Source organism: Thermobia domestica, chromosome 13 (genome assembly GCF_964235325.1).
Source record: "Thermobia domestica chromosome 13, izTheDome1.hap1.1, whole genome shotgun sequence".
NCBI classification, from domain to species: Eukaryota; Metazoa; Arthropoda; class Insecta; order Zygentoma; family Lepismatidae; genus Thermobia; species Thermobia domestica.
This window is the reverse complement of record NC_137466.1, coordinates 194,143,478-194,156,868: the sequence shown is the minus strand read 5'-3', so window position 1 is coordinate 194,156,868 and position 13,391 is coordinate 194,143,478. Positions and strand designations below refer to the sequence as shown.

At 35.2% G+C, this 13,391-nt stretch overlaps 1 long non-coding RNA gene across 1 annotated transcript in view; it reads left to right on the top strand.

The window, feature by feature from the left end:
• The window catches only part of LOC145668914 (uncharacterized), a 165,080-nt gene that overhangs the window by 101,807 nt on the left and 49,882 nt on the right, over positions 1–13,391 (top strand). The window lies entirely within an intron of this gene.

Genomic DNA, 13,391 nt, shown 5'->3' with positions numbered 1-13,391 from the left:
TTGTCACATACTGGCACAAAATACGGTGAGTAAGGACAATTAATCTCACATCTTCCAAAGTGCTTTGCGAAAATATCTGTAAAAGGTGAAAATAATTTCAGTATGTAAAAGGGTTAGATATTTTAATTTAAAAAAAAAGAGTCATGGCGATTTTTCGGCAAGAAAGTATATACTTTGAATCAAAGAGAAGGTATAATCCAACCAGAATAAATTTTCAATGGCTAAAACGTCCTTGTTACAAATGGATATTCTTGGAGAAAAAGAGGCAGAAGAGATTCACAAAATATGTTATTTTCAATTCCTGGTTTAAACATCAATATGACAGTTCCATTTCAAATACAATCTAGTCTACAACTTAAAGCCAGCGTTATATTTCTCGTTCTTAGAATTCAAGGTTTACTTATTCAAAGTGCTCAGAAGTGCTTAAATTAGTTGATTCACCTACTGAGCTACCCAATTTTGCCCAGTCATTTCGGCAGAGTTATATTTATTACTTGCCCTATAAGTTGTTTCAGCTCACAATTTTGTAAGTTATATTAGCTACTTGTCTTATAAATTTGTTTCGGCTGAGTTACGTTAGCTGTTCAACCTTACGAACATTGTTTAAGCTATGTTATTAATCCCTATTCAATTTTGTAAATGTTTCAATTTAGAATTTCATCTTGTAAAAATGTTTCAGCTTACGTAGCTTATAATAGCTCCTCAACAATTTAACATCGTTTCATCTGACTTGTGTTAACTATCCAATCATATAAATGTTTTCCAGTTGAGTTATATAGTTTTTTAACCTTGCCGCAACTGTGTCAATTTAAGTCAGCTACTCAACTTTGTAAGTATTATTCCTACTGGGCTATTTTAGTTATTCAACCACAACATTGCTCTAGATTAGTTACATCAGCTATTCAGCATTTTTTTTTAGGTATTTTGTATTAACTACTCTACATTGTAAACACTGTTGAAAGTATTGTTTCAGCTGTTTATTAACTACTCGACCTTATAAATTTATTTCAGATGAACTATGTTAGTTATTTATTGAACTTTATAAATATTTTAGTTGAGTTATGTAAAATATTATACCTTGCAAATATTGATTCAACTTATTTAATTAGCTACTCTAGATTGAAACAGTTATTTCAACTCGTTACCGCGATTTATGACGCACATGAGAAGCCTCACCGAATGGCTATTAGCTCTGCCCAAGAAATGAGAAATACAGTTTTCTCGTCTTGACTCGATTTTATCGTCTCGTCCCGATTGTAGAAATACTCGTCTCTACTCGATTTTATCGTCTCGTCCCGATTGTAGAAATACTCGTCTCGAAAACGTTTTGTCTCATTTTTAAATTAATGTGAATGAATTTTGAAAGTAGTTTCCATATACGAGTAATTACGCACTTAGTAGTAGGAAATCCAAATGTTATATAGTGATAACTGTTAAATAATTAGCATTAAACAAAATACATATTAACCAGGTTTTTTAAATCAATATTCATACCCTAGAAATGCCTAAGTGGATTCCATTTAATGTTGATACTGAGTCGACGTTTTGAAGAGCTTGTCCAACAGATGAATTATAATCCAAGAGTAGGCATTTTCTTTGTACTGTACCTCTCATGATCGGCATCCTTGAATCTTGCAAACTTTTTAAAATATCGTTTTACATCAACACTGAAGATGTCAACGTATGAGGTGAATATGAGAGGGTAAACAACGCACAACGAAATAAAGTTATGTACGATACTAAGGTCTAAAACCGACGAAATCGCGACATGCGCACATAGGGCAGAGCCGCCATTTTGGAGTACTACTTCAAGAAAATAGATCGCAGTTCCAGACACGAATGAAAAGAGCTCGTACCTGAACAATCGAACATATGTATAAACTTAGCCTAATAACATAGATAGCAGAAATGGCCAAAATCTCAATTTAAAATTATTATTACAAATTCAATAACCTGAAACAGAACGAGATTTGAATACAATATTTTAGTTAGATAATTGTTTATACATTATGTTATCTGTATATTTATATATGCATTAATCATTTGTTTTCTCTTCTTAGCTTGCTCTCCGTTTCCTGAATCAATCAGACGATTGGAGTTTCCGATAACAGATAAGTACAGCTCACAGATGACGAGAAGAACACTAAAATAGGGGAAGCGGGGAAAGGTCAACGACACGGTCAAGTCCATTTTGGGTTTTTGAGGTGTGGTCTATACTTAGATGTCGTCTGCTACTTCGGGTAAAGTTATATGTGTGCTATTCCGTGGTGTCATCTGAAACCCCCGTGCGAAAAGTGGGCGAGCCCATATCTACGTCACACTACTTCTGCTACGGTTCTTCTCGTCATCTGTGAGCTGTAGTTGTAAGTTCACTTTGAAAAAAAAAATGTAGTGGGACACGTTAAACTTTTGTCCGTGATTATACTTTTAGTTTATTACTCTTCAAAATGACTTGCAAAAGACAATAAAAAATTATATATTTCAAAACTCATTTATATTTGACTTAAGATTTCTTCTATAAAACTGCTTTATAATTCTTTCTTTAAATTTATTTCCGCGTACCAATGTCAATTACCTTACACAACGTCATCATGTAAGTTCATGCATTGACAAACATGATTATACAAATATATTCCTGTAGGTACACGTAGGTACATCTATTATTTGGCCACTAATACAGTGAGTACCTAACCCAGTGTTGAACTCAGGCATGTTCAAGGGGGACTGAGCCCCCTAGAATATATATGCGCCCCTCTAGAATATATATACATATGTATTGAAATATTTACTTGCTTCTGTTTAATTTTTTCGGAATAAAAGTCTTAAAAGCAAAGATTTTTGTGTTTTTAAAGAAAATTAGTTTCTTCTTTTACCCAAACTAATTGTTCTAATTAATAAACCGCTTTCTCGTATAAAGTTGAAGTTAAATAAAAACTTGGAAATTATATATAGGCGCATACAAACGCTTTACAACGTTAGTTAGGGAAAATGGGAATCTGTTGATTATTGCAACCTGTCAGACAATAAGTCGCGAGTTTTGTTGCGACAAATTCCTGCTGCTCTATTGCAATCTAGAACAGAGCCCTCCTTAATTTTTTATTGTCCCCTCTTGTACAAAGGTCTGAATTCAACACTGACCTAACCTCAGTATTTGCCCCTCCCCCCCAAAAAACGAAACCACTTGAAATCTCTAAGTCGTAACATTACGACTTCTACTTCAAATAAAAGAAACACACCATATCCAACTTAAACCCAAACTAAATATTAAAATTATATTTTGTCAACAGTAAACCGCGCCATCAACAGATCTCGTAGTATAGGACCATTTAAAAATTCAACATCAAATAAAGTATGTACTTGCATAACGTTTGTCAAACGAAGACATTAAAAAAAAGAGTAGTTTGAAAGTTGTTTTATGATATTGTAGTACGTAGAATGACTTATTTGACGAATTAAATACAAATGAGGCTTACAAGCCACACCTGCCTCAACAGAAGGATCTGTAGTGTGTTGATTTGTCACACCCTCTCTAAAGGGTTAAAATAGTTCTAGTCTTACGTACTTAGCTTGGTTAGTGAAAAGGGACATAAAACTCCAATTACTAAAACAATGAGCATGTTTCTGAGTCAAACTGTAGTTAGGTAGTACACAGATCTGTTACTTTACCTGTACGGTATTTCCTAATATTTGCAAACATGGCCCATATATTGAAATAGGTTACGCCATCGGATGCGCATATAAGTTTCTGGGGAGTGATTCCTTTCAGAGTTTCAGGATCAACCTCGTTCTTGCACTCACAACGTCCATTATATTGCACCGTAAGGCTTCCTGAAACACACAATACAGACTTATGAGAGAAATTCCTTTAGTTAACTTACTATTGGGTGGGAAAGTTGCAGAACGGAGAAAAGTGAAAGAAGTGTGGTATATATCAGAAAATGTTATATAGTAGTATTTTTTTAAACTGTGGTCCGTGGACCACAATTAGTCCTTGCAGTCTGTCCTTGCAAATTATGGATACGTTAAAATATTAAATAATACTTTCGATAAAGCGGATACTTTCAAATATCTAGGATCAGTATTAACAGACGAAAATCATATTCACGAAGAAATTAAATGTTGACTAAAAGCAGGGAATTCGTGTTACTACTCGGTTCAAAATATTTTGTCGTCGCGAATTCTGTTGAGGAATTTGAAGCTTAAAATATATAAAACGATAATCATGCCTGTTGTTCTGTATGGTTGCGAAACATGGTCGATTACTCTGAGGAAAGAACATAGGCTGAAAGTATTTGAGAACAAGATCCTAAGACGAATATTCGGACCCAAGAGGAACGGGAATGGGGAATGGCGGAAACTTCATAACGAGGAACTACCATATGTTCACCCAACATTCTTAGGGTCGTCAAGTCTAGAAGGCTTAGGTGGGCGGGTCATGTAGCTAGGATGGAAGAAAGTAGAAACGCTTTCAAAGTCTTGACTGGAAGACCAATCGGAAAACGACCATTAGGAAGACCTAGGCGCAGATGGGAGGTCAATATTAAGATGGATCTAGCAGAGATAGGAATACAGAGTAGAAACTGGATCCAATTGGTTAAGGATAGAAGTCAGTGGAGAGTTTTTGTGAACGCGGCATTGAACCTTCGGGCTTCACAACGCATAGAGTTAGTTAGTTAGTCTGTTCTTGTGCTTCTCTCAGATATAACGTTAGTTAAAATAAGACAAAAACAGACAAATTCAAGTGGATTGCGTATGACACACTATACACTTGATAATCTCAAACAGGTATAGATTAAACAAATACTAGATTACATAATTTAATAAGCTAACCGTCACCGTCTTGAGTACCACTCTTTACATGTCACTGCCGTTTTCTGCTTCACTTCTTCCACGGTCTGAAAATGAGTTCCCTTGAGGGCAGATTTCATCTTCGAAAAAAACTGCACGGTGCCAAGTCCAGCGAATAAAGTAGATGTTCCAATACCGGAATCTTCTTAGCTACCAGAAACTGATTAATGGTTAAAGCAGTATGCGAAGGAACATTGTCGAGATACAAAATCCATTCACTGTTCCTCCACATGAGGGCCCTATTCGTTTTCACGAGTTCTCTCAGGTTCACCTAAACCTACTGATAATAATGCTTATTCACTCTCTTACCTGATGGTACCACTTTCGTTGACACTGGAAACAGCGAAATTACTTGACTCACCACACTCCCTAGTGTTAAACATAGCACCCACAGCGGGGGGGGGGGGGAAGGGAGCAGTTGCCCTCCTGGATTTTCAAAGGTATTCAGTTCTTGGAAAACTGAACATATTAATTTGTTCTCATATTCTGTAGAACTGAATATATTTATATTAAATATTATAGTTTATTTACTGTAGTTAGTAGGAATATATGTGTGAGTAATTGTTGTTTTATATGATGTATTATTTGCACGCGTGCGTATTAGCTACTGTGCTTCTGTATAGGTCTCTCCCTTGGAAGAAATCCTGTGGAGGTCCCTGGCCTTAAAATTATATCTATCTAATAATAATAATAATAATAATAATAATAATAATATAGCAATAACAACAACTACAATAAGTTTATAATAAATGTTATCATTCTTATAGATACAGTTACTATAGTTCTACTCATTTCAAATCAGCACATTTTGGTGAAAAGTTTGCTTTCGCTTCTTCCATGAGTAGAAAGTGCATAACCATCACAAGAGCTATTTTTATTTCATGTTTTGATTTGATTTAATTTTGAATTTAATGTCCTTTTTCAGCAGGGAGCTTATATGAGACGTGGGCCTACAGCTTAACGTGGAATCAGTCAGAACTACGTGAGGCCCAACCGGGAATCGAACCCAGTTCTCACACATATTCTCACACATATCCCTGGTTCGATCCCAACTCGTGGCGTGTGGACTTTGTGGTGGACATACACCGTGCTCGTTGGTTTTCTCGGGGTTCTCCCGTTTCCTCCCACTTTCTTCATTTCTCATAATCACCGTCTCCTTTAGCCTAACCGGCATAACCATGGGACGTAAAACTTAAAGATTTCATTTTTCTATCCACATACCCACGAGAGAACTCGTCATTTCATTCATGTTGGATGCAACAGTAATAGATAGTAGTTAGGAAATTAAAACGTATCTTAGATCCAAGGATTATATATGACTAGTTTTTGCTGCCTCTAGCTACTAACGTGAGACAATCGACGGGGGTATGCGATAGGACTGCAAGTTGGATACGTATCCATAGGCACAGTGATGCAGTGATACATTCCGACTGAAAACCGGGATAACATATCAGAGGAGCACCCGGACAACAGCTTTTAAACCATGACTACTCCAATCAAAACAAGATGTATGGTAATCGGAACAGTCATGGTTTGAAAGTTATTGTCTGAGTGTTAGAGGCGGGCCTAGAAGGTGGGGGGAGGCAGCCAGAACCCAGACTATGATGGTTCCATGAGTTGGCCATGAGTTTACTAAAATATCTAAACAATATCTTAAATTATTTTTGGCACTCAAAAAACTGGAGGCCTAGGCTTCCCTGATCCTGGGTTAGATCCGCCACTACTGAATGTCCCTCTGCTTTATATACAACATTGAAAATAGTTATGGTCTGTTGTCTTGAAGAAAGAATTGTTTGGTGATATGGGATAGATGTCGGTACCAGGCTAAACTCACGAACAGGCTAGATTCACCAACAGGCTAGACTCACCAACAGGCTAGATTCACCAACAGGCTAGACTCACCAACAGGCTAGACCCACCAAAAAGCTAGACTCATCAACAGGCTAGATTCACCAACAGGCTAGATTCACCAACAGGCTAGACTCACCAACAGGCTAGACTCACCAACAGGCTTGTAAGATGAACTGCCTAGACTCACCAACAGCACAGTCACAGGAACCAAGTCCTGATGCAGTTCGAAATTTAAATAAATAGTATATTTCGTCCTTTATAACCACGATGTTGCATAGGAATTAATCAATAAATTTAATGCATAACCGTTAACTGTATTGTAACAAATCTAATATAACTTACTATTTATCTTCTGTTTATAGCATTGAAATGCGTACATATTTGGATATGTGTAGTTATCATTACCACAGATCGGTTCAATTTTCAGTTGTGTCACAGACATCCAACAAGGGTCACTGCAAGAACCACGAAATACAAGTTGAGCATCTGAAATATAAAATTTAACATTAAGTATATTTATCTTAAAGTATATTTAAGTATAGTTATCTGACCAGTTATTTATCTTCCTAAATTCTGTATAGTGTGGGGAATAGATATACTTAGTGATCCTATATAGACAACATGTATAAATATCAATCGATTCAGAATAATGAACGATTGACACCAATATTGGCTACATCCGGTTTAGAGTACAATGTACTTTCTGGGGTCTGGAAGTTTCTAGTGATTCCATATTTATATCATGCACAGCTTTGTTCAAAAATCATGGCCACCCACCTTTCTTTAAAAATCACTATACTTTTATCTATAGTTCAAATTATATCAAACAAAAGTGAGGTTAATTTGGCAATCTAAAATCTTTATTTAGAGCCGAAGTTCTAGAATTTCCTCCGTATGGGTGTCAGAATATCGCCTTCTAAAATAAGGTGGGTGACCAAAATTTTTTGATCAAGACTGTACATTAATCGACCCTAAACCGGAATTGACTTTTCGGAAGTTCGCAACATTGGTGTCACTTGTTTAGTTTCGTTATTGTAATTCCATTTGTGTATACAGGGTGGACCAAAGGTAGGTATATGGCACCATACTGATCAGATCATTGCATTTTATATAATTTCTTATTGTTATCCATCAGGTAGATTTAGTTTCTTTATTGTTTGTTCTTAATGTCCTTTTACTTACATCTTAAGCTCGGAAGAGCCGAAGCAAATAAACTCATAAACTAGAATGTTATACTTGATCAATGCAGGGGTGTATGCCTACTTTGAGCCACCTTGTATATTGTACGAGTATATATTATATATAATTACTAGAAGCGTTCAGGTCTCGGAAAGAAAATTATGACTCTTGTCTGAAAGTGATTTTCCAGGAATGGTCAAGATTGGTGTAATCGATTGATTCATTTCATTATATTGAATCGATTGATGTACCCTCATGCCCAAAATGATTGTCGCATAACTATAACTGTCTTTTTGTAACAATATAATTTGATAATGAATTTGCAGGGTACTTTTAATACTGATACTATGTGTATAATCGGGAAATATATATTTGTGGTAAATTTCATAGGAAAAGAATTCTAAATACGAAAATTAGAATGAGTAAAACAAATTGTTGCTAAATAGACAAGAAAGTTTTATTTTCGTTTTATTGCTTTTATTTACAACTCTTTTGGTATGAAATTTGCCACATTCATGTCTTTGTCGACTATACACATACTAACATTATAAGAAATAAAGGACGAATTCATTATCAAATTAAATTCGTACAAAAACATATTTATAGACATACGACAATAATTTTGGACATAATTCTCTACATAAAACTAATATATCTGGGCACGGAAAGTAAATTATTTCCAACGTGTGTAGTTGTAAACGGGAAATTCTACAATATTATATATTAGAATGTAACAAAAAAAAATCTAAAGATAAGGCATTTACCATTTGATGGCTTGATGGATCTAATTGAACTGAACCAAATAATGTGGTCCTTTCTATACCGATTTCACTATAAAGTTTTCGTTGTTAATATAGAGAATTACAACTTGAAAGTGTTCATGAAGCTTCCATTGGAATCGATACAACTGCGTTAGCACATAAGTCGTTTAGATAGAACTATTGTATACTCCCAAAAGAAAAGAAAAAGAAAGAAAGAAAGAAAGAAAGAAAGAAAGAAAGAAAGAAAGAAAGAAAGAAAGAAAGAAAGAAAGGTAGTAGGACTGTGATATACAGGGTGTTTCAAAACAACGCCGACAACGTTTAGGAGGTGATTCCTGACACTAAGATAACACGAAAAATATAGACCAACTTGGGTGCACAAATGCTTCCTTTCGGAGTTATAGGCTGCTGAAAACATGAAAAAATGAACTTTAAAGGTCCATAGCTCGAAAACTATGGACCGTACGGTAGTCGGGTGAAGACTTCACTTAGGAACTAATATGTGTTCTATCCAAAAATGCAGGTTTCAGAATCCTGCGGTACTTCCGCAACAATTTTTATAGAGATAGTTTGTGATTACTTCAAATTATATGCCCGTAGCAAAACTCTCTCTGTAAAAATTGTTAAGGAAGTACTTCAGGATTCTGAAACATGCAGTTTTGGATAGGACACATATTAGTTCCTAAGTGAAGTCTTCACCCGACTACGATAGGTCCCATAGTTTTCGAGCTATGGACCTTTTAAAGTTCATTTTTTCATGTTTTCAGCAGCCTATAACTCTGAAAGGACGCATTTGTGCACCCAAGTTTGTCTATACTTTTCGTCTTATCTTGGTGTCAGGAATCACCTCGCAAACGTTGTCGGTGTTGTTTTGAAACACCCTGTATACATGAAGAGAATCAGGAATTCAAGCTCCGTTAACAGTTACCTTACGCACTACCCTACGTCGAGCACGTTACTGACATCTAACGAGTATTGCATAAGAGAAGTTTTTCATCAGTAGATGGCAGCACAGCAAACATGTCTGATTCTCATCCCAAAATTTATGTCTAGTCGATTTCAACGAAAAAGAAAAATGCAATTTAAAGAAAGAGTCGCTGAACCTTGCCACGTATAACATTAAGATATAACATTTTTAGTTTCCAGAGGCAGAAATTTAAGCTTTTTCAAAAAAAAAAAAAAAGAAGAAGAAGAAGAAGAAGAAGAAGAAGAAGAAGAAGAAAGAAAGAAAGAAAAAGAAAACTGATGTACGGCATAAAATAACAAATGGTAATAAAGAATATAGGCTGTAGTATCACCATTCATCTCAGCGACCGCGAAAACTATGGATTTGGCACTAATATCGGTCATTTTGGATCATTTTTACATGTTTCGGTAACTCCGCCTCCTTCCCGCAGGTGAACCCAGCAAGCATACAATGGTAGATGAATTTGAAAGCCATCACAAATGGAAGTATTACAATTGATCTCAGCGACCGCTAAACTATAGATTTGACACTAATATCGGCCATTTTGGATTATTTTTGCATGTCTCGGTACCCCTCCCCTCCGGAGACACCCAGCCCGCAGCCAAATGGAGTTAATTTGGAAGTTAATGCAATCGGAGTTTCACCATTGATCTCAGCGACCGCGAAAACTATGAATACGACACTAATATCGGTCATTTTCTACTATTTTTACGTTCAGGTAAACGTCCCCCCTGAGACCCACCCCTGGTTCGAAATTTGAAGAAAAAAATAGCTTCATCTTGGTCTGGGGCCTGGACCAAGGTACCCGTGACCCAAATTTGGTAACTCTCGGTCTACTCGTCTGACCCGACACAGGCCGCACCAGACAGACAGACACAGACAAACAAACTGTATTTTATTTATATTAAATGAGACGCCCGAAAAACTTCTTTTTTACACTTCCTGTCATTAACACCGAATTATCCACTCCCGATCTATGATTTCATCCATTTTACTGCTGACTGATGTTCATTCAACTCAATAAAGTCACAGTTCGTATAGTATAATTCGATTGTTGCTGGTAGAAAAGTAAACATGCTTTTTGTTTAGACTTGTGCCAAAAGAAAAGAAACCCTATCATCAATGCAATGTATTCCCTTTACAAGCGGTTTACAATGTTCTGAAGTTAGTATTTTAAACTTGATGCAACGAACGGACAGACATGAAGGAAATAAAAGTAGACATCTTTTAGTATAAAAGTAAAATATGCACAAAAGAAAAATGGGAGAGGCTTTTAAAGAGAGAATTAATTAAGACATGCTGCAATTGAAACATATTTTAATTTTTTACGTCTCATTCAGTGGCGTACGCAAGAGAAAGTTTCAGGGTTTGAACCTCTCCTTGAGCAAGATGTTATAAACAAAAATAAATATTTACCACTAGACATGCATACATATATTTGAAAATATAGAGACCTTGTATCTTGAACCTCCCGATGTATTTTAGCGACGTATAGATGCAGTTCGTTTCTGTAGCATGTTTTTTTTTTTTTTTTTTTTTTTTTTTTTCAGAAACGCGGATTTCCGTTGCGTTGACAGAAATTGATACAAAATGGAGGCCTGGTGTTTTTGTTTCGGGACTCATCAGAAGCATCGCGGCTATGATTCAATAGCAAGAAGTTATATCTATTTTAGTTGGTGATAATAATAATAATAATAATAATAATAATAATAATAATAATAATAATAATAATAATAATAATAATAATAATAAACAAATACTAATAATATAACCATAAAGTAATAATAGTAATACTAGATCAACTTACTATACTAATCGTAGAACCGATTGTTAAGAGCCTGCCGTACTAAAAATAATACAAAGTATACCATATTTCTTTTACTTGTTTTTCATAAGTGAAAGGAGATAATGAAATGCAGTTTACCACAATCATAGTAATGTTATATATATATATATATATATATATATATATATATATATATATATATATATATATATATATATATATATATATATATATATATACAACAGGAAATATGAACCTAAAGAATTTTCAGTGTTGCTTCCATAGAAATTACAGTGTTGCCAGAATAACGTTTCCCCTAAAACCTAAGTTAAGGCACCAACTAGAGGAACAAATTCAACTGCATTTGATTACGTACCATGTAGTTTTGGTATCCTGTGAACTACTTTTTAAATAACATTATTATTTAATTTTAGTAACTGTATATTAAAACTACTGTATTTTGCTTATTACAAACTAAATACAAATATTACTTAAAAAAGTAGTTCACATGATACCTAAACAACATGATACGTAATCAAATGCAGTTGAGTTCGTTCCTCTAATTGCTGCCTTAACTTAGATTTTGGGGAAAATGTTATTCTGGCAACACTGTAATTTCTATGGGTGGCAACACTGAAAATTCTTCATATTTTCTGTTGTAGAATAGCGTTATCTATGATTGTGGTAAGTTGCATTTCATTATCTCCTTTCACTTATAAAAAACAGGCAAAAGAAAAATGGTAACTTTTGTACTATTTTTAGTATGTTAGGCTCTTAAATGATTTGAATTACACCACTACATACACCTGGAACTTCAAACACCAAATTATCCAACACTGAAGGTTCTCTGATAATAGCTAGGTCTGAATAAAGTCGTGTTTCGATCTAAACTAATTCTTTTAACACTAAATAAAATGAAAATTACAATTTGAATTATTTACCTCTTTTGTTCATTCTATTAATACAATGCATATGTGGTTCATTAAAATAAGTTACGTTGTCAGATCCACATACTGGAGGTCCATATTTTATATGACTATAGCTGCAGCATTTGTCAATGAATTCAGCTTTGGGTATAGCTTGGGAGTTAGCATACAACGTGACTGAAATTAAAAAAAAAAAAAAAAAAAAAAAAAAAAAAAAAGTTATTTTATAATTTTAAAATATACGTCTTATGAAAATGCTTTATCTTACTGTGTACAATTACGGTTAAAATCTTACGGTACTTAAATTTCATAGTTAACTTTAGCAAATTACGAGTACTATACGTAGACTATATAAAATTAACCCCAAAATGTTTGACGTGGGATAGCCAGCCGCTCCTGCGACCATCTTTAGCCCACCTGATACTTCCAGTTGTTAGTGCGTTAGTATGTAACTAGTACATGTATGCATGTAAAGTGAATTTTTTAACCCCCACAAATTATATCCCAGTGTCTTAATGTTCTGTCTACTGATTTGTACCCCTATTCATCGTAGGTATTCTGCCGTTATTGGCAGGTCACTTGCTGCAACTGGGAAGCTTCCATGCTCCACGGTGTTCCGCTAACCTCTTCGTCTTCACGTATGATTTTTCTGTTTTAATATCGCCCATTAATTGTAGTCTCCTTCGCTCCCTCCCTCCCTTTCCTGCCACCATACCCTCTAGCACGTCTTTCATGATACAGTTCCTTCCTAGCCAGTGTCCCAACCAGTTTCTCTTCCTCTTCTTAATAATACCTAAAATTGTTCTTTACTCCTACACCATTTCTAACCAGTAGCGTCATTTCAAATTTGGGTTGGAGGGAGGGCAAGACCCCTTGATATAAGTAAAATTTCGCATTTTCACTGACTTACTACTATTCTATTGATAAAATCTATATAAATCTCAAACTCAAGGGGGGCAAATGCCCCTCCTTGCCCCCGTAAATGACGCCCCTGTTTCTAACACCCTCTCATTCATTTTCCGCTCGGCCTAGCTAATTCTCTCCATTCCTCTCCATATCTCGAAAACTTCCAG